The 22,821-nt window shown below is 41.5% G+C and overlaps 1 protein-coding gene across 2 annotated transcripts in view; it reads right to left on the reverse strand.

Moving 5' to 3' along the window:
- LOC145994371 (uncharacterized) overlaps nucleotides 1-22,821 on the reverse strand; it is a 947,129-nt gene that overhangs the window by 313,467 nt on the left and 610,841 nt on the right. The gene's annotated exons all lie outside the window — the stretch shown is intronic.

Raw genomic sequence — 22,821 nt, forward strand, 5'->3', positions numbered from 1 at the left:
GAGAGAGAGAGAGAGAGAGAGAGAGAGAGAGAGAGAGAGAGAGATGAAGATTTTCGAAATACATTCGAACAAGACATATTCCCAGATCTTGCTTCTTTATGTTGTCAGAGAAATATTCTCTATGTATCGATGATACCACCAAAAAGCTCGTTCTCCTTTAAAATTGTGAACATGAAAGAGACTGTATCATTCTTCCCAAGACGGGATTAGAGATATCTGGACTTTTGTCCATTATCTTCCAGCACACACTCAAGAGCGATAAGAAAAACGAATATGGACTGCATTCCCATCTCGACACTGAAGATAACTCACATGAGTCCTGCATTGAGAATTGAGATTTCTCTGAGTACAATTACTATACTTTGTGGAAGAGTGAGTGAGTTCAATTCAGTTAACGCAGTTGATCTTTCGGGCAATTGAGCCCAAAATTTTGGTTCTTTGGGCGGGTTAATGTAAAGAAGTTGCTAAAGTCAATTCTTTAGTAATTAATTGTAAACTATATTAAAAACAAAGAACTTCAATAACCCAGGAACCCTCGATTCCAAGGCAACAGTGTCAGAACTGTTCCATCGGGAAGCCCTAATATATACGTAAGTGTAAACAGCACAACAGGCCCGTACCAGGATTCTTCTTGAAGGAGGGGCTAGACCCGAACATGTTTATATATAGCAGGGTGAGTCAAAAGTTCGTTCGTTTTTGCATATGGACATTGAGACTGGACTGGAGACACAAAGACACATTAGACTTATTCGAAAGTACATGCCATCTGTTGTATGGCCTTCTGCCAATGTTCCGTGATAGCCACGATCCCACGATGATACCATTCGGCCAAAAATTCACGCATCCGTTTCCACAGCATGTAATGTATCGAACTGTTGCCTTTGCAGGAAATGCGCGAGAGCTAAACAAATGGTAATCGGATAGCACGAGATCAGGGCTGTACGGGGGATGAGGCAACATTTCAATTCCCTCCAAGTCCTGCAGTTTTTGGGTAACAATTCGTGACCGGTGACATGGGGCGTTATCGATCTGCAACAAGGTTCTCTTCCCACGCATCAATGTTGGATACTTCTGGAGTATAGCATCATGTACCCACTGCAGCTGTACAGTGTAAAGGTTCCCATCGACAGCACGACCGTTTGGTACGAGTTCCCAGAACAATGGACAGTCGATATTCCACCATATGCACAACATGACCTTCCTTTCAAATCGTCCCCTTTGAACAAGTGGCATTGCATCTTGCCGCGGCCGCAATCACTCCTTACCACCGGCAGGATATCGTGGAAAGATCCATTTTTCGTCACCTGTGAAAATTCGACGCCGTCCCATGGATTTTGAAGCAATTTTTGACAGATGGAGATTCGTCGATCAGCCTGTTGTTCTGTCAACTCGTTGGGAACCAGTTGAGGCCGTCGACAGACAAAACCAATTTGGTGAAGAGAGCGAACCACGATGTTTTAGGACGATCGAACATGTCGTGACAGTTGCCGTGTACTGACGTTTGCATCGGCGATCACGTGCTGTAGCAGGGCATCTGCATGCATGGCACCCGGTCTCCTACATTGGTGCTTGTCTTCCATACTCATGTCTCCAGATGAGAACCTCTTGAACCACTTCTGTGCTGTCCTAATGTTCACTGTGCCCTCACCTTCCATCACACAAATTTCCCTCGCAGCACTCCAAGCTCTCACTTCCCATTTTCAATAATGTCGCAACAAGATACGCGCACGGCCAATTTGTCGTCCTCCATGACGAACCGCCGTAATAGAACTTTGCCTTGTCGAAATGCACTGTACCTGTGTGATTGTATGTACCAGGTGGCGTGCAGGTCACGTGCCCACCGAGAGGTGATCACTTGGCTTTTCAGGCTTTTTGCCCAGCTCATTGTTTCCAACGTGAAAAAACGAACAAACTTTTGACTCAACCTGGTATGTATAAGATAGATCACCCAGAGTTCGCCATTCTAAAAAAAAATACTTTTCAAGAGACGTGTAAAGATTTCATGGGAATAAAGAAGAGCATAAAAATGCCAATGTCTTAGAGCATCTAAAAATATATTGCAAGAAACATGCTTCCATTTCTCGTACAAAACTTTTAAAAAATGGAGGAGGGCTGTACGTTTTCGGTGCCAAAACAGGGGGATAAGGGTAACCTACTTCCTTTTGGCAGAAAAGTTTGAATTTCAGATTTTGTTTTATGTACAGATCGGTTAATCGGGAATGGACCTACAGTTGAAAATGAGATCCGAACCAAAATGTGCCTTCATCGGGTCAAGGTAGGCAAGGCTTAGCAATAAGAGGCCATAGTGCAGGGGCAAAAGAGGGAAAAAATGGGGGCAATTGCCCCCAAGCCCCTAATCGCCGATGCTGCTGGTAGCCCTGCACCAATGGGTTATGAAACTAAAACAACCCAATATTGCAGACTGAAAATTTTTGGACCCTGCCTCTCTCTACACTACAAACACATTCATTTATGCAAGGGCAAATTGAACTTTTTACAAATTTGAAAAATCCTCGATATTATTTTCATGGCTTCTTACAGGTTTACTTTTAAATATTTCATGGTTCGAGGGGTTCGACTACTGTATTAAAACATGAGAGGCCACACCACCCGGCCCTTGGATTGATAAATAAATCTTTGTTGAAGTCAAATCACATACAAGTTTTGTGCGTGCCATCCACCCCTGCATAACCTTAAAGCATAAAATGATCAACTTAAAAGAACCGACGCTGATGCATCCCCCTTGTTTTCCGTAATTGGTGCAAATTTCGTGCCTCAACACCTCGTTTGGAATATTAAATTAGCGCCGAGGGGGACGAAAACTGATGAAGATATACAGGACGGAGGGTAAAGTTACACTCTCGTCAAGCCTTCTTGCGAACTCTTGAAGCATTAAGGAGAAAAATCCACAGCAGGCAGGCGAGGCGAGACTTGACTTGACAGCGGCTCAAGAAGGATTAAAAGAAAAAGAAACTGATTAATTACGAATATTGGAGCGGCAGGCTTTACGCATTCTCTCTTGTTTCTTCGCCCTCTTTTCCTCTCTCCTCCAGGTCGATATTTTCTCGCCTTGTCCTTTATTCGCGGTTAAGTTTCGGTGATTAGATGCGAGAAAGAAAACTCGCGCAACTTTTCAAATTAGTCTCCCCTGCAGAAAACCTGCGAGAGGACTTTTGCGGAGGGAAATCTTAAATTGTAAATTTTGTGTGTCGATATGTCCCCACCAACACGGTTAGCTACAACTTCTCATTACTGGCTCAACGAAGAAAGCGAAATGGATTCTTTGCATAAAAGGAAATTTAGCACGATGCGTTATTTTTCGAGTTGCCTTTTGGCTAACTGTACCAAGTTCCCTTTTTGACTAACGGTAACTATACCAATTGCCCTTTCTTGACTAACGGTAACTGTACCAAGTTGCCCTTTTTTGACTAACGGTAATTGTACAAAGTTGTTCTTTTGACTAACGGTAACTGTACCAAGTTGCCCTTTCTTGACTAACGGGAACTGTACCAAGTTGCCCTTTCTTGACTAACGGGAACTGTACCAAGTTGCCCTTTCTTGACTAACGGGAACTGTACAAGTTGCCCTTTCTTGACTAACGGGAACTGTACCAAGTTGCCCTTTTGACTAATTGTAACTGTACCAAGTTGCCTTTTGACTAACGGTAACTGTACCAAGTTCCCTTTTGACAAACTGTACCCGCAACAAGTTGCCTTTTTGACTAACGGTACCTGTGACAAGTTGCTTTTGACTAACGGTGCCTGTAACAAGTTGCCTTTTGACTAACGGTACCTGTAACAAGTTGCCTTTTGACTAACGGTACCTGTGACAAGTTGCTTTTGACTAAAGGTACCTGTAACAAGTTGCCTTTTGACTAACGGTACCTGTAACAAGTTGCCTTTTGACTAACGGTACCTGTAACAAGTTGCCTTTTGACTAACGGTACCTGTAACAAGTTGCCTTTTGACTAACGGTACCTGTAACAAGTTGCTTTGTGACTAACGGTACCTGTAACAAGTTGCCTTTTGACTAACGGTACCTGTAACAAGTTGCCTTTTGACTAACGGTACCTGTAACAAGTTGCCTTTTGACTAACGGTACCTGTAACAAGTTGCCTTTTGACTAACGGTACCTGTAACAAGTTGCCTTTTGACTAACGGTACCTGTAACAAGTTGCCTTTTGACTAACGGTACCTGTAACAAGTTGCTTTTTGACTAACGGTACCTGTAACAAGTTGCTTTTTGACTAACGGTACCTGTAACAAGTTGCCTTTTGACTAACGGTACCTGTAACAAGTTGCCTTTTGACTAACGGTACCTGTGACACGTTGCTTTTGACTAACGGTACCTGTAACAAGTTGCCTTTTGACTAATGGTACCTGTGACAAGTTGCTTTTGACTAAAGATACCTGTAACAAGATGCCTTTTGACTAACGGTACCTGTAACAAGTTGTCTTTTGACTAACGGTACCTGTAACAAGTTGCTTTTTGACTAACGGTAATATGTTACCTTTTGACTAACTGCAACTAAAGAACTCAACAGAAGTGTTCTCTTAGCAAATCGTTCCCGTGTTTAAAGGCACAACTTATCAATAACTATGAGAAAGTATACCCTTGTCCAGGATCATCATAAACCACAAGGATTAGAGAGCAAGAATGTGACCTTTCAATATTTTATAAACTGTAAAAGAGGAGTATTGAATGACAATACTTTACATCACTTGTACGAGTTTGGCTAATTTAGACGATTAGAATAGATGATTGATTGATTTGGTTTATTTTACTTCACTCTTCTGCCACTTTTGGATAACCGCCAAGATGAGGATGAGTGATGATGACATTGATGAAGGGATACACTCTCCAAGAACACTCATGCCCAGGTCGGGATTCAAACCCAGGACACCTGGCGTTATAGAGCGCTGTGATAACCAATCCACCACGCAGGTCAGCAGAATGTATAATGATTTAGTGAAACTGATAAAGGGACTCTGAAATAAACCCATGCCAGGATTCGAATCTGGAACCCGCTAACTTTTTAAAGGAAGTATTTAATGCATCAACATTACCATTCTCCAACAACCAGTATACTTTCTGCAAATTTTGTTTGTGGTAATCAAGAGGGTTCGAAACCTGGTGGAGGCTTATAAGGGTTGGAATAGCACTTTAAACTGTAGGTACAGTTCCGATTAGCCTATCTGTGCATAAAGTGGACATTAAACAACAACTCTTCAAACTGTGTACCTAATGTTCCAACCGCAACTCTTCAAGTTCCCTTGAACATGTTCGCAGATTCTTAAGCACAAGAGAAATCTACTCTCCAGCATAAGATCAGGACTACATAACAAGGACCTCATTGGCTCCAGAGCAGACTTCCTCCTGAACAGAAAAATGTGCCATTCATGACTCTCTTCATCACTTATTCAACGCTCACAGAGTAATTGCTATTAGCTAGAAGGCCATGCAGCTAATCCGTACGAGAAGAAAAAAAAGGGTATGTCAGCTAGAGACAGAAAAAAATCCATCTTCATTTTGGCATCCCGAATTATTCTTCCCTCATTTTTTTCCCTCCTGAAAACAAAGAGGTACCCATTTGCATGCGGCATCACGCGCCTACAACGTTATTTATAACGACGTAAAAATTCTCCAAAAGTTATGTCGGGATTTTCAAGACCACAGACCTCCTCCTTGTTCTTTTCTTAAAGGCAAAAGATCCACTTTGCATAATCTGCCAAATGATGTGATGTATTGTAGGAGAAAGGGTTTAGTTCCCTTTCTGGAATTTATCCTAGTGGAACTTATACCCAACGAAGAATAATGGATCTCTCCAGTGTAAGGAGGGGGCGGGGGGGTCTTGACCCCGACTTGGATTCGAACGGGCAAAAAGTTTTGGCAACAGCCACCGCCTCCATACAACACAGCAGTAAACCAAAGCTTTCATTATTGCAACAAACGAACCAGATTTTTTCCAGATCGGCAACGCCTCAATTGGATTAACACGGCCTCAAGGTCTCCCCTACAAAGGATTGCTTGATTTACCTTATCGAAACATTACGTACAAGTCAAGACAGGAAACATTGCCAATTCCGACCATTTGTAAACATGAGAAGCCAAGTTGGAATGGGGCCAGTTCGAGCCCCACTTTGTGTAATGCTCCCTTGCAAGACCTGCTACTTCTGGGGAAACAATGGAATGAACGTTTCCATGTTAACCACAACCAGTCACGTTACAAAATAATTTGTCATCGGAGTTCACAGATACGCTGGCGCCTGTGGGTGCAGATCATGAATTTCTATTAGTTTGGTCAAATAGTTGATTGATTGATTTTTATATTGTGGGCACATCAACACATAGGCTATTTGGCCCGTCACGCAATACCTCGATAAGCACCACAACTGAAACAAAATTTAGTCCTTCCTCTAAGTATAAGGGTTGCCCAAATGAAAGTGAGAGACTCGTTTTTCTTCTGTAATGATTTATTGGTTGGAATATATGAACATAGAGCAAGTAAAAGTGATCCATGGCTGACATATCCTCTACACATAGTCACCTTGACTGTTCAAGCAAGTGTCCCAGCGCGTCACAATTGTATGGATACCCTGAGCGAAGAACGTCCGTGGTTGACTGCGGATCCAATCTACAACGGCGTCATAGTAATAAAATACCTCTGTTAATAACTTGCTCACTTCATTTTTAAAACTAATTCATTCATTCATTACTTAAATAAAACTAGAACTAGACTATCTCTGAGGATTGAAACCTCCTTACATAGGTTAAAAGCTGAGGCTGTAAAAGGGCACTCAGCACACAGAAGTCCAAAATGTATAGGTATTCTGGTTGCAGGAAGATAATTTAGCAGTAACTAATGTAAAGTAAAATGAATTGGAAGGAGGTAAATTTTAAAAATTTGGAAGTAAACGAACACATCAGTGTCTTATTCTCAATCAACAGGTCGCCAGTTAGCAACATTGCTATGGTGGTAGCTTCTTGGAGGATGGATCCTGCCAGAAGTTTTTTTTTAAAAAAAACCTATTAAACTCCTAAACCAATAAACAAAATACGTCATAAACGTGATCTTTTACTTCAAAAAGTAACACGACTTTATCAAAATTTTCCCTTCTTGCCCACATTAGGGAAACAAATTATCCTCTGTTGGCTACACCAAAAAAAACGTAAGCTTTCTTCATTCACCATATCAAAGAACAAAACTTACTTTTCTGGATCATCGGAAGGCAAAACCTTTCTTCTCTGCGCTCAACAGAGAGCGAAACCTTTCTTTTCTGGACTCAACAGACAGCGAAACCTTTCTTCTCTGGACTCAACAGACAGCGAAACCTTTCTTCTCTGGACTCAACAGACAGCGAAACCTTTCTTCTCTGGACTCAACAGACAGCGAAACCTTTCTTCTCTGGACTCAACAGACAGCGAAACCTTTCTTCTCTGGACTCAACAGACAGCGAAACCTTTCTTCTCTGGACTCAACAGACAGCGAAACCTTTCTCATCTGGACTCAACAGACAGCGAAACCTTTCTCATCTGGACTCAACAGACAGCGAAACCTTTCTTCTCTGGACTCAACAGACAGCGAAACCTTTCTTCTCTGGACTCAACAGACAGCGAAACCTTTCTTCTCTGGACTCAACAGACAGCGAAACCTTTCTTCTCTGGACTCAACAGACAGCGAAACCTTTCTTCTCTGGACTCAACAGACAGCGAAACCTTTCTTCTCTGGACTCAACAGACAGCGAAACCTTTCTTCTCTGGACTCAACAGACAGCGAAACCTTTCTTCTCTGGACTCAACAGACAGCGAAACCTTTCTTCTCTGGACTCAACAGACAGTGAAACCTTTCTTCTCTGGACTCAACAGACAGCGAAACCTTTCTTCTCTGGACTCAACAGACAGCGAAACCTTTCTTCTCTGGACTCAACAGACAGCGAAACCTTTCTTTTCTGGCCTCAACAGACAGCGAAACCTTTCTCATCTGGACTCAACAGAGAGCAAAACCTTTCTTTTCTTGACTCAGCAGAGAGCAAAATCTTTCTTTTCTGGCCTCAACAGACAGCGAAACCTTTCTTTTCTGGCCTCAACAGACAGCGAAACCTTACTTCTCTGGACTCAACAGACAGCGAAACCTTTCTTCTCTGGACTCAACAGACAGCGAAACCTTTCTTTTCTGGCCTCAACAGACAGCGAAACCTTTCTCATCTGGACTCAACAGACAGCGAAACCTTTCTTTTCTTGACTCAACAGAGAGCGAAACCTTTCTTTTCTTGACTCAACAGAGAGCGAAACCTTTCTTTTCTTGACTCAACAGAGAGCAAAATCTCTCTTTTCTGGATTCACCGCAGAGGGCAAAATCTTCACCTTCTGAATTCACCGCAGACGTCAAAATCTTCATTTTCTGGACTCATCAGAGAGCAAAAATCTTATTTTCTAGACTCAACAGAGAGAGAACTAAATCTTCCTTTATTCTCGAAAGTGAAGAAACTATTTCCAAGAACTTATGAAAGTACTCGTAACATGTCTGCATTCGTATACTTTCAATTAATTTAGCCGCTTTTTATAACAAAACTTGTGCGCTAATTTTCAGACCAGGAACATATACCATATTGCCTTTTGTAGGTAAGTTTATTGAGCAACATCTCCCTCCTGCCAGGACTACTTCAACGATACTTTCCTCGCCTGTAGCGACGGTTTAAAAAAAAAGTATATTTAAAAAAAATCCTGATTTGCAATCTTCGGACGCCACAACACAAACCGATTTCAGCTGCTGACCAAGCCATGGTCGAATGAGCAGTAGGGATGGTTACCTTTATATGTATGATGCCAGTACGCGACGGTAAATTAAGGAAGAATTAAATTATTGCAGCGCCTCCGATGCCCTCCAGCATCCAGTAAGGGGGAAGAGATGGATTTTTCTCATCACGATCTACTCTGGAGACCTTCATATTGGTTTCGTGCGATGCTGATGTGTTATAAAAAAAAGGAGGGGTGGCTTCCTGACGTTTCACGTAACGCAATACCGTCCCCGCATTTGACCGCTTGGTGAGTCGGGACTAATTCGTTCCCGGTCCGACCGCTGGTTTCTCCAGTTTCCAATAAACCCATTGTGGTACTCAATTACTCTACGTTTCCCCTCTCTGCTTCGCCGTTCGGTAATCAATGCTTTTTTTGGGTCCCTTTCCGAATCTACTTTTTTTCGTCTCTCCCTCTCACACACACACTGGACATTACGCTGCAGATCCATGCCATTAATCCAATCAAAGCAGTCGTCCGACCTAGGACAGCGATTGGTTCGCAACCAAAGAGAAGCCACAGACACGGTGTTGCATAATTTGTGTGGGAACCTGACGTCGATGCGGCCCAAACTATTTTATTCCTTCCGCAAACGTAGCGTGGTGTTCCCGTGCACATTCATGAATTACCCACGCCCCCAACCAGCAAAGGGCAACGGTTATGTTTGTGTTGACAAAGTGTTTGCGGAACATTTTGACGTGCTGGCTAGCACTCTCGCTGTTCATGTGATCGGTCCTGAGATCGATTACCTGTGGGAACGCAGGTCCCAGCTCTGATCTACAATAACAGGCGGACCTCCACGGTAAAACAGTTTCGATTCCTGGTGGGGGCGTTTACTCATCTGAATCCCATATTTAACTGTAGTACCACATCCATTTAACCTTTCTCCGCTAGAACAGCGCGCTACCACGCCAGGGGTAACGGGTTGTTATCCCGGCTTGGGCGTGGGTGTTGTTTGCGAGTGTGTCTTCATCAATTTCACCATATCATCACTCTTTCTCATCTTCGAGATTCACCAAAAGTGGCAGAAAAGCGAAGTAAAATAAACCAGATCAATCAATCAACAATTTAATCGTTCTGTGCAACAACAACATCAAAACATATTTTGAAGCTGTGATATAGAGTTAGAATGAACATTAATAAAACGAAGTTCATAATTCAAATCACGGACACTATTCACTTGCCCCTTCAACTACGTCATTACATATTTACCCTAGAGACAAAAATAACTTTGTGAATTAATATGTTAGCACAATACTTGCATATGGTACTGAGAAAATTTTTACTTTTTTAAAACTTAACTCATGCTTTTATCTTTAGCAGTAAATGTATTCGACATTATTACTTCTCACGTTTATGTAATGTCTCTCACATATTAGGTCAAGCTAAGAGGGAGTGTGAAATTCGATGAAACGTGCTTTTGTGGACCCTATTCCAATTTACGAGATTAACGATCATGCAGGGGATTGCAACCTTTTCAGAGCATCATTGTCTGAAATTACTTCCATGAAGGTTGGGATCTACTGTAGGACTTACCTGGTCCTTAACCAGAGAGAACTTCTCTACTTCAGTTCCTGAAACCGACGTTGCGTTGAGTGTCGAAAGCGTGGAATCTTCTCATGGACTCATCTGAACCCTTAGAGGCCTTCCCTATAACACAGTGGTGACTTAATCGCTTAACATTCAAGACGCCTCAGGTCCGAAACCCGATGCGGGCACTTAGTGGTTCGCATTCAACTTCATACTTAAATTCCAGTTTCGATTAGTATTATCTGTGCATAAAGTGGACTTAAAAAAGGTCACTTCCTGAGGTTGAGAAAATTGGAATCTTATTCTGGACTCATCCCTAACCAGATGGGACTTCATTTTACTCCTTCGACAACTTGGATACTTGCTCTCGTCTCAGCGAACTTCACTTGTCTCTAAGGATGACACGAACATTGAGTCTTGGAAACTTACATTTTTCTCCTAAACTCGTCCTATCCGGCCCTTAACCCTAGAGAACAATTTATCAAATCAGGAAAGAGGAACTCGGCAATCGATGAACAAGAAAGAAGCAAAAAGAACTTTAGATCCTTCATACATGTATCTAACAACCGAAGAGTCACAACAGAAGCGGCAAAGTTAAGTGTTACATAGCATTGTTTCTTCATCGGACGACAGAGAAGATGATATACATGTACGTACGAACAATAATTTCTTTATACTGATGATTTCGGTAGGACAATTTGGTTAAAACTGGTTTCAATGTCAGGTTTGTAACGTGCCCGCAGTTACAATATATTTTTCATTAAACGCACTGTTTTGGTTTTCTCAGCGAAGATTTGATAACTCCTTTTTTCTGATTGTTGAAATGCTGCATAATCGTTCATTGTCGTGTTATCTTATATGCTCTGCGCTCCGCCGAGGCTCATTGTTGTCAAAAATGTTTGGTAAATGCTTTATATCAGCTGTGTTCTTTGACATGTATATTTTCTGGCGTTTAGGGATTTTAACAGTAAGGATTTGGGTAATCTAATTTCTCACAGTTTGCAATATGTAAATATATGAGGTTTGCTACGTGTAAATTTGTGACGTAGTTAGGTACATCAGCGCCACCTGCTTTACCTATATAAGTAACTCACATGGGCCGAAAAATCAGTCTCTTTATGGCTCCCTGATGTCAACTGGCAGACATCCAGGAAACAGCCTACTTGCCAGAGAAGCTCAGTAGCATCAATGGAGGACTTGGTTCCCAGGTTCAAAACCCGGGAAGCCCCCGGCCAGGTCCCTCCTCAAAAGATGAAGCCCTTAATGACCCGGTTCCCAGGAGCGATCCTAGGGAAGCCCCCGGCTGGGTCCCCCAAGGTTTCTGGTTCCCAGGTTCAAACCCCGGGTGGTCCCCGATCAGAGACCTGTAATAGATGTGGCCCAGTAAAGTTCCGGTTCCCAGGTTCAACACCAGGGTAGTCCCCAGCCGGTTCTTTTCTTTCCTCCCCTGTTTTTTGCTTTGTATTTTGTGATGGAACCGACTCCCAGGTTCAATCCCCGGGAAGTCCCCTGGTCGGTTTTCTTTCCCCTCCGTTTTTCCTTTCCTTAAATAAGCACATGTTCGGAAGGTAGGAGAGGGGGGAAAAGGTTTATTTTTAATTTAACCTAGTTTTATTTAGTTCAGGAACAGACTCCCAGGTTCAAACCCCGGGAAGTCCCCCGTCGGTTTCTTTCCTTTCCCTTTTTAGCTTTTAAGCACATGCACATGAAAGAGAGAGGGAGTTTTGACATTCTATTAACCGGCAAACGTTTCAAATAAGTCTGGAAACCTAACTGAAATAAACATGTTTAAATTTAATATGAGATTGGCTCATCTAGGTGACTAACTGAGATAAAAAGGTTTATTTAGCATCTAACCCATTAAAAATTGTTATACAAAGATGTATATTGTTGTCACCCGGTTAGTGAAGAGCCTGGATATCACTGGAAGGAAGAAAAGCCTTTTTGTATTTATTTTGTTAAATTTCGAGAATTTGTGTTAAATAAGTAATAAATATCTCTTATCTCTTGGAATTTCCTTTTCTCACTTTGTAACGGGTCACCCGCATCCTCGTCACCTGGTTGGTCCTATACACACACCCCGCAAGCCCTGAGGTATTTTAGAATCTTGTGTTCTCCGGCTGATTAGGCTAGTAATCATGGGTAAACTTTGCAATGCCGCCCACTTTGTGAAAGTGTTAGAGTGATGTAAACGGCTCTGCGTAGCCGGTAAATATCCATAACGTGTGCTAACATAACTGTTTGTTGGTTTCCAGTTTTTATATGGCGGTTCCATATCAGTGGGTTGGGTTTTGTTGTAGACTGACAGGACTGTGCGTTGCAGGTTAGAAATTAATTGTAGCTATTTTTCACTACCTTCAATGGTTACAATAATTTATTTATTGGCCTGATGCATTGTTAATGAGGTTTTAATTTTTTGATTGGTAGTTTTAATAATAATAAAAATAATTAACTAATAATACCGATGCTTGAAAATTGTAATTAAAAGTTGTTAAATATATTAATTAGTATTAGTGGGTGAGTTTCTACTGCAATCCCAAGCATCAGTTTTTTGCTTCATAATATTAAAAAATTACACCAGAAAATAAAAAAATACCTGTTATGTAATTACAAAATTAAGTTTCTTCACATAATATTGATACAAAATCAATGAAAACTTCAAATTTTACATACGATAACTTCTAAGATAATAGGCCTCCACGAAAGTGTCGAATAGCATTTATACATACCTATACCGATGTGGTATCGTCTCAGATTTTTTGGGGATGATACGATAAGTATCACATGCCTACGTTTCACATGCACAAATTATGTGTTTTCGATAGAGAGCTTTGTTTAGCCATCAGTGTTCTTGACACCAACATATTAAAAGCCTTATATGAAAACAAAGGCCGAACATCTCACCCTCACAAGTTATACTATTCACCCAACTTTCCGAACAGCAATTGCGAACAGAGAGGTGAACACGTGAGCAGAATAAGGTTAGCTCGGCCTTGGCTCCTGATTGCCCAAATTAACAAAGCCGGAGGATTGTCCGGATGAACTCATAGATGGAATTTTAAAATACTGAAGTGTCTCCCGAGGGGGCAGCATATGCAATGCCATGGTGATGGGATTTCGTGACCCTCGGTAATCCCCGCGCAAATGCTCGCCCTCCTGCATCTGGAGGAAAATCGCGAACGAAACTGAGTTAGGTGGAGCGTCGGTTTGATTGATTGCTTTGGTTCATTTTACTTCGCTGGCTAATTCGAGAAGATGAGAATCAGTAATAAAATGATTAAACTGATGTAGGGACAGCAAAAGGACGCTTGTGCCCGGGTCCCCTGGCGTCTTACCGCGCTGGGATAACCACTCCTCCACGGAGATTGGTCGGTTATGTAACGGCTCTCTGAGGACCAATTTATGCCGAGCAGTTACACTTAGAGTGAAGGTTTGTCAGAGCATAAAGTCCATTGCTGCTGTTATCTTCCTTTCTAAACTGAGCTTACTACGACCTTCTTTCGTATTTATCTTATTTTGCTCCGCTTCTTATTGTAGCGTTCTTGTTTTAAGTCCACTTTGTGTGTAGATAGGCTGATTGGGACTGAACCTACAGTTTAAAGTGGATACGAAATACTGTGGGCCTCCACTGGGTATCGAACCCGGGACCCCTTCAATGCAAAGCGACGAAGTTACCACTACGCCACCGGGGAGGTCCGCTAATCGTGGTGATTACTTTGGAAAAGTGGCTTTATACAAGGACACTAAGGAAGACACACCCACGCCAAGTCCAGGAATCGAACCTGTAATCTTTGGTGACGAGATAGTGCGCAGAGCACTCAATATTTACAAAGGCGGCGACACATGACTTGTTTATGCTGCGTCAACATACACATTTTGAGATCTCTCTCGGGGCTCGAACACGGAACTACAGACTACAGCCGGCGATAAACTGGATTTAACAGCGAATCGACAAACGCCAGAAAACCCTTCAATCTAAAGTAAAACGTTCACCGCGAACAACAGACCGAGGCGACACAATGCACGAAATTCAGAGAAGGACTCTGTCTGAGCGACACGTGCAGCTTGTCGTGTCGCTTCGCTTCGGAAGGTTGCATTTATTGCTGATGGTGCTTTCCAGCGACACGTGCCTCTTGTCCCTTCGGTCTGATATCTCCGCAAGGGGTGGGCATTCAAGAAAGTATCCAAATATCAACATCTGTTCCAACCTATATCCTTTGACTGCATTTTGCAGACTAATGGCGTTCTGGCGTCTGGACCAGTATAATCTTCTGTGGGAATTCTGACTGATTATTCTTTCATCAGTAGCAGAAGATTGAAGTGAAAACTAATCAATTCAAAGATTGATTGATTGAGTTGGTCCACTTTATGTACAGTACGGCTAATTGGGACTGGACCTACAGTTTAAAGTGGGATCCGAACCACTATGCCTCGACCGGGTATCGAACCGGGACCCCTTGATTACAAGGCAACGACGCTACCACTGCGCCATCGGGGAGGCCTAAATCAATTCAAAGACAAATGCGACAGCACTAGCCTTTCGACTACTTGTGAATGAAGTAGGCGAGTATTAGGGACACACGTTGTGATATATCGAAAATTGAGCTTTACTGTATGCTGGGAATCTCTGGAGCAAGGCCGCGCTTAGCGGTACAGAAGGGGATAAAGCGAGTGGGTGGAGCGAAGTAATACACGCCGCTGCAAAGGTCGGTAACGTCAGTCGCTTTTCCCCCCTACGCAATCCCGTTCCTCTCACGTGTTCATTGGTCGAGCCGTCTCGAGTCACTACTTGTGCAGAGACTTGATTTCATTCGTTTGCTTGCTCCAGAGACTCCCGGGACAGAATATACAACTTTATACACGTGCATATGCATATTAGTTGCTTGGAAGTACAATAAAACCTAGTTAATCCGGACTAATGGGGGATAAGTTGACCAGTTTAACGAAAGTCTGGATTAACTGAAATAACCTAAAAGACCTTTAAAAAGAACAGTAGAAAGTGCATTAAAACTCCGTTTACAGCAACAAAACACGTTTATTATGGTGTATTTAAAGGGCATAGGCCTAAATACACTATACAGAACAGTACAAAGTCTGCGGGAAACAGAATTGAATCAGTGGTTGACTGCCTTTCCTTTGGGAAGTTCTCTTGTTGACTTCTAGCCAAATTTAAAATCTGCTCTTTTTTTGGCCTTTTTCCTTGTGCTGTCCGGATTAAGCAAAGTCCAGCTTATCGGGGTCCGGATTAACGACGTTTTACTGTAATTGAAAAAGAATAGTCCAAAAAGTTCGTGTTACAGTAAGCACAAGATCAACGACATTTGCAAATAGGTGAACAGCGTTCTCGAAAATAGGCTACAAGGTCTAGGCTAGATTGAAGGAAACAAGTATTGGGTATGCTGCAGCAAATTCGCAGCGCAAGTTGGAAACACTTGCTTCGCAGCACTTCTCTTCCTGCTGACGTCATCTACACCACTTCTCCCGTGTTGTTCCTTCGTTGTCTGCATCAAAACAGAATATATAATTGGGAGCGATACTGCACCTGAGCTCCTCAGCACAGGAAACACATACTGAGATAGATGCAGGTAAATATTTAAAAAAAAAAAAAATATATTTAGGATGAGAAAAGTTTAAAGATTGGAGTAGCTGGCATGGGTTAAAGTAACGTGCAATCGGTTCTGATTTCTGCACCCAAGTTGGTCTAGTGTACAACGTGTGATCTACAGCGCCTAGAATAACGTAGTGTGGAAAACGGCATGCTTCTGCGCTCTCAGGCTGGTTCCACTCGAAAATGATCCGCTAGAGGCGCTGGTGTCGACCCCGGTGCTTGGTGTTCGACTGCTTAAAATGGAAGTAAATGGAGTTTTCGCTGCAACGTCTGATTCTTTTACATGATGCATTTCTATGAATGTGATAATTGCTATGATATTTGGTACAGTGGTCGCGAAGATATTAACGAACATTCTAGACAGTCGACCACGTCCTGTTATCGTCATACTTTCGTTAATAATACGGGAGAAAAAATACGCGTGGAATGTTCTTGGCAACTAAATTTTTGTGTATGAATTAGGTTCATTATTATTATCATCATCATCATTTCTTTTAAAGATATACTCACTGAAGCATTTGTATTTTTGATATTTACTGTCTCTTTTCTTCCGCTTTAAACTAATCGCGGCGATGATGATAATGATGATTGCATGAAACGACAAGGGGAACCCCACAAAACTTTCTTAGTGCCATCGACATGAGTGTAAGGCAACTTTCAAACCAATGGGACAAGCGACACGGGATGTTCACACTGTCACACTAGTGACACACACTTCCAGACTGTAAAATAGCATTCATTGCACATGAGGGTCCAAACAGCAAACGACACGTTCATATGGCGTATTCGCGTGCTACTTGTTACTTCGGTCGGAAAGCTCCTTAAAGTAAGGGTGCTGAGACCGAAGCGACGCGCTACAGGGGGAGTTCCCAACTAAGTGACAAGCGACATGGTGCCTTCCTTCAGTCTATTAGCAAGCGTTGCTTGCGAACAACAGATAGGCGACACGATAAACCGCACAATACAACAGATGTAGGCGACACGATAAGTCACACGTGTCGCTTTGTCGCTTCTGCGTCGCTCAAACTGGGCCATTTCCTCAATAGCTTGCAACATGTTGCCGTGGTTTGTTGTTCGCGCATACGCGATGCAATGAGTGTCTTGCTTTAGTGAGATTGCGCACCAAAGCGACAAGCGGCACGCGACACTTATCGCTTGAGGATTTCACCAACCGAACGCTGGCCTGTGCTTCCCGTCATGCCGCTACGATGTGAAATGTTGCTCTTGCTTGGCTCGTTTCCAACCAACATGTGTCACTTCGGTATGAAAGTTGCCTTGGACCGAATGACCCGTGGCCCTTTTTGTTGTGAAATCCTCGTATCGTTTGTTGCGTGTCGCTTTGGTGTAAAATCTCCTTGAGGAAACGGTGCAGTCAGAGCTTTTGTCCCTACGGTTCGAAAGGCTGCATTGATTTCCGACTGCTCGCTTTCAAGCGACATTTGTGGTTTGTCGCCTCGGTATGAAATATCTCTCAGGATACTATTTATATTCTAATAACATAGAAAAATAAACTCTAATACACAGTCCAAGACCTGACGTCCGGAATCACATTACGGTGTTTCTTCTTGTGTTACGCAAGCTATTTACTTATTAATTTTATTTTACTTTTCTTTCCAAATTAATGTCATTTCGTGACTGCAAATCACTCCACAAATATAACTGTTTCCATCAATTCACTTACCGCCTTTCTAGAGAAACAAATCTACACAATATATTCCAAAAACTAACTGAGCCGCATTACTTTCATAACAAAATTAGTACCGGGGTCGATCGCACTGCCATCTACTTGTCATCGTCTCGGGGAACCAGTCTCTTGGGTCGTTTTCCACACTACGTTATTCAAGGCGCTGTAGTGTGATCATTAGAGCTCGGATATTACTGAAACACCTATTTCCATCATATCATCAGAATTATGGTTAGCACAGTGTGCTACGACGCCAGGTGACTCGGGGGTTCGAATCCCGGAATAGGTATGGGTGTTCCTTGTGAGTGTCTCTTACTCACATCGTCGCGATTAACCAAAAGTGGCAGAAAAGCGACGCTAAATAACAAAAATCAATGAATCATAGTACAGAAGTAAGTGTGTCTAGTGCTCAAATGGCATATTTCGTCTGTTAACACCCATTTCGATCCTTAGTATCTAGAAGGGTCTAAACGCTTTAGAAGAGAGTCACAGTAATGTTCCAACAATAAAAGTGTGTTATGAGCCCTTGTCTTTCAATTTCCCTCCAAGTGCATTCTGTAAGCATGAGAAAGTGCACCCCTTCCCCCACTGGCGACTAAACTCCGTACCAGCTAACTGTAGACCAGGCGAACGAGAACCAGTCTCTGCGCAAATAGTGACTAGTTATGGGCACCATCGATTAATTAGTCGTTAGTCAAAACAAAATGTCGACTACTTTTTCGACTAAAATTAGTCGAATTAGTCGTTTGACTAATATTAGAACCTTTAATTGACTTTTTATCAGACTAATGTAAGTCGAAATATTTACTTTTTTATTATTTTGAAATTTCTCAAGGCTATGTTATGCTGAGACAATGGGACAATCTAAAGTTCTAAGATACAAACTATACTATAATTTGTGATGTATTAATTCGACTATATGACAGTTAACTCATGAAAGTCGTCTTGTCGAAGGCCCAACACGTTGAGTTATGGACACACGATGTCGCCACCAAAGGTTCCGGCTTCAAATCCCGGACTAAACATGCACGCCCGTACCCAGGATTTTTAAGCGTGTGTATGAGTGTGTGCGGGGGGTGGGGGGCGGAGGAAAATCGGAAAATGTAGAACAAAGAGAAGATGCAAAATGCTGTTTAAGTATCAGATGTTGCCGCCAACATTATGGTGTTATTGCAGCTAGACGTACAATTATAGAATTGCTATATTACGATTCAAAGTAACGGAAGGAATTCAACTCACCGACAGACACCAAAAGAGTCAGCAAAACAGTCGCTTACACACGCCGTACACACTTGCTGCTTACTGTTTACCATCGATTTTTAGAAATATTCTAAAATTACTGTATTCCGTAAATTAACAATGTTTACACCTGAGAAAATTGCCTAGTGTGTTGCGAAATACGAACTAAAAAATATAATCCTCTGTGTCCAAATATCGTACGCAACCATAATTGGTTTCGTTATCTGACGCACCAATGCCATTATTAAGAGATGAAAGGTTATAAACCAACTTTTGGACTGAAAAAAACAGGGTGCGATATTCATGTGATTAAATATTATATGTTTTCTTAATGCTAAGCCTTCAACACTAAAAAATAGTAAACTGTTTTTGCCTTTCCCCTACAGTTTTGGCGCCCAATTGCCGCTACCGTTTACCAAAATATCACTAACCAACCATGATAATCTATGTATAGAAAATAATATATTTTTTAATTAAATGATATGTATTAGCAATGATTCTTATAATGAACATGTCTGAATGTGAGTTACCAAGAAAAATGATTTATTTTCATTGCCACTGCAGTTCAACGAAACTCGAGAGAGCCATTAAAAATAGTAGACTGTCCCGACTAAATCTGGACCTCTGGTAAACTTGCATCAATAGTGATAAAACTAAAATTACCAAATATTACAGAGTGCAGAGTCCTGGAGCCTGCCTCTTTCTGCAAACAACCCATTCATTTACGCAAGGACAAAATCAAATTTATTTCAAAATCTTTCTCAGTTTTTTATAGATTTACATTAAAACATTTCATAGTTCGAAGGGAGAAAATTGGCCAATTGCCCAGTTCTTAAGTCCGTGGCTGGACATCGGGTGTTCCTTGTGAGTGTCCATTCACCAATTTCATAATCATTGTTCATCCTCATCCTTTTGATTACCCAAAAGTGTCAGAAAAGCGACGCTAAATAATAAAAATACGAATTAAAATAACAGGGGGCTTCAAAGCAACCTTTCAAGGTGCGATTACTTCCCGGTACGAAAATAAGAGTTACAAGCAACATCATAATGTAAATATGCTTATTTTGTGGAGTAAAATGTCGATAACAGAACATTTTGAAAGACCGTTACACATCTCGATTGGGCTCTTAGTACACAGTGGTAAATACATACCTAAGAATTATTTGTCATAAGTTTCTGCAGTGACATATCCTCTATTTTTTGTTATTATTTTCCTCATTTTACGCCGTTATCCTGAATGATGATTAGAGAAAATTGAAGAATGGAAACTTACAAAGAAACACCCGTGTTAACGCCAGAATTCGAACCGGAGCCGTCAGTGGCGACAATGTGAATGCACTCAGTCACCGAAGTTTGTTAGCAAATTTCTACCACAGAGAAAATGAAAGTGAAAATCAACATAATATAGAGGCTGAGCAAGTGTCAGATCGTACTTCACAGCGTAAATTTTAGTATTTATCCCACGAACATAAATAGTATTTATTTTTAATTAATGGATTTTATACTATGTTCTTATATTTGACAGTTTTTTTTTAAAGTTTAAGAATATTTTTTATTACAGTACAATGCATTTAACATAAAATCTCTACACAATCCGAAGGCCAGAAATGAGTGCTTTGTGCTTTAAATATTGCGATGTCTCTCTTGCACCAAGCACAATAGGGATGGCCACTTGCCTCTAAGTTCCAAGAAACTCTCGAAGTCTGAATGCATATCCCTTGAGAGAAAGTACAGTAAACAAAAATAGCGACATGAATGAGCACAGCCATCACCCTCTGGAGGTAGGGGGAGATGTCACAGTAGGGACCTTCCTTTTCTGTGGCGCGGTACCGTGTGATAGAATTTTCCAGTCGGCGACCTTTCCAAGAAATGCCCTCCTGCTCACTTCCTAACAATAAGCCCTCTGGCCACTACTTCAGTAGTCGGTGGTTCCTTTGGAATCTGAACGAGTCGTGTTCGGTTTCGACTTAATCAGTAGGATATATAGTCAACTGATGGTTCGACTGAAATTAGTAGTTCGACTACTTCGACTAATATTAGTAGTTCGACTACTTCGACTAATATTAGTAGTTCGACTACTTCGACTAATATTAGTAGTTCGACTACTTCGACTAATATTAGTAGTTCGACTACTTCGACTAATATTAGTAGTTCGACTACTTCGACTAATATTAGTAGTTCGACTACTTCGACTAATATTAGTAGTTCGACTACTTCGACTAATATTAGTAGTTCGACTACTTCGACTAATATTAGTAGTTCGACTACTTCGACTAATATTAGTCGATGTTTTTTTCGATGGTTTTAATAATCGACTAATATTAGTCGACTAATGCCCATCACTAGTAGTGACGCGAGACGGCTCCACCAATGAACATAGTGAGAGAAACGGGATTGTGTAATAGGCGACGGAAGTTACCCTATTTCCTCCTTCGCTATGCAGCGTGCTACGCCCCTTGTGGGTACGTACTTACATGTTATTTACCACGGCTACAGATATCTTAATCTCAGGGGGATAGGTTCTTTGTTTGAGAATTCCAAATAAGAAAGCGTTTTATAGCAAATGAATGCAACAACTCATTATTTTTTTCTACTTGATTTCGTGGTAGTAATACATGCTTATTTAGCTCTCTCAGGTCCAATACAGGTCTCACGCCTCCGTTTGGCTTATCCACTACGTGCATGGGGCTTATGTGAATACTATTCGAATCTTCTATGATATCCCAGTCCAGCCATTTCTGTAGTTCTTCTTCAACAGCTTTCCTCTTGGTAAACGGTATAGAATATTGCCTAGATACTATGGGCTGATTTGTGTCGACCTCTATTTCATATGAATACACATTCGTAAGTCCAGGTCGCTGGCTAAATAAATTCCTATGCTTGACAAGTACATCTCTCAATTCTCTTCTCTCCTTTTCAGAGATTTCTATGCATTCGCTCACTTTATCTTGTATTTCTTTAACGGACGCCACATATTCATTTTCTTTTTCCTTTATTTCTCTATGTTTATCTTCGTCGTATTCACCTTCTTTATACATAACGTCCCTTTTGTTAACCACAAGACCTTGTTTTAGAACACACATTTCTTTTGTTGACTCGTCACACATTGTCTCCATAGGAATATCAAGTCTACACGACTCTTCCAATTCAACATTTAGCCTTCTCTCTTTGACATGAATGTGCCCATCATACTTTTCTAGGAAAGACACTCCTAAAATAATCTCACACCGTAATCCTTTCACCACTAGGAAATTTACTGAGAAATTTTCACCTTGAATATTCATCATGATTTTTATTGATCCCTGTATCTTGTATTCATCCTTGCCGGCTGCCATGACCAATCTAATCCTGTTTTTCTCGCATGTATCTAATCTAGCTTGCGGGTACTTCTCTCTTATTTTCTTCCAGCATTCGTAACTCATGACTTCCACTACGCTTCCACAATCTACCAAACATTTAACTTCCAGTTCTATTATTTTAGCTTTAACATAAAACGTTCTCCCAGGTTTTAGTCTTCCAAAGTCTGGTTCTCCTACTAAACATAATTCTAGACTGTAGCTGGGTTTCTCTATTGTTTCTCCCCTCATTTCATGTTCCTTTTCACTAGCTCTCACACCTGGGGATTGCTGCAAGAGCATTACATGTTTGACGCTCGATTATTCTGGGCGTTCTCCAAATGTTCTCCTCCGTGCGATCTTTCTTGGAACCTTCTTCCATCATTACAATAGCTTCTTGTTAGCTCCATTGCCTCGTTTCTCTCTTCGTCCTGAGATATATTTCTTCTCTCAGTTTCATCATTGGATGCTCGTCCATTCTGCTGTCTTTCTTCTCTTTCCTCTCTCCATCTAGGACTTCCCCTTCTGCCATATCTCTGGAATCTATTTCTGCCTCTATATGTCCTATCATATCCCTGGTATCTTCCATCTCCAACAAACTCTTGATTCCTGACGTGATCGTTCCTATT

The sequence above is a fragment of the Lepisma saccharinum genome, chromosome 1 (genome assembly GCF_977018435.1).
Source record: "Lepisma saccharinum chromosome 1, izLepSacc3.1, whole genome shotgun sequence".
Classification (NCBI taxonomy): domain Eukaryota; kingdom Metazoa; phylum Arthropoda; class Insecta; order Zygentoma; family Lepismatidae; genus Lepisma; species Lepisma saccharinum.